Here is a 695-nt window from a genome sequence, read left to right as displayed (position 1 = left end):
CTCGGCGTAGCGAGGGCGTGTAAACATGCACAATCCACGATAGATGAAGCTCAGCGCCATGTGCTTCACTCGATAAGATATTGATACGGGCAAGTTGGCATATCGATAGGACATACTCCCTCCATTTCTAAATATACGACGTTTTGATAGTTCAACTGAGGGAGTACTTATGACAGAGGCGTTCTAGCTGGACTCTAATCGGTATTTCGTGTGGTTGCTAATTGCCAACATGTCAACTATCACCGTCACCCACTGAGGGTCTGAAACACTAACAGCAATCAAACCACGTGAGGCATGATCACAGTATCCACGCCGACGATGCACGCAGACGGAGCCGGCCAGTGTACCGCGGCAAGCATATTCCTCTCCGTCGATTGCACGCAGGCAGGTGGTACGCGCGTTGCACGTAGACGACGACGCCGTGGCAGCGTACGTGTACCGCGGGTCGACCGATCAGACACCGCAACTTCCCGTCGCGTGTCGGATCTTTTCCTCCCGAGAGGTGGTGGGGTCCGTCCCGCCCGCTGCGCGCGGCGGCAGCATCTCGCCACCCAATCCGCACCCAAATCTCGCGTCGGCGTCCCTCGAAAAAGCAGCCGCCGCACGCCACTTCGCGTCTCGGCCAGCCGCCGGCGCGGGCGAGCAAGGGTCAAGGGGGGTCTCAGCTGCGCTCAGCTCGCGGAGCAGTAGGAGCT

Source organism: Triticum aestivum, chromosome 4D (genome assembly GCF_018294505.1).
Source record: "Triticum aestivum cultivar Chinese Spring chromosome 4D, IWGSC CS RefSeq v2.1, whole genome shotgun sequence".
Lineage (NCBI taxonomy): Eukaryota > Viridiplantae > Streptophyta > Magnoliopsida > Poales > Poaceae > Triticum > Triticum aestivum.
Note: the sequence above shows the minus strand (reverse complement) of the source record.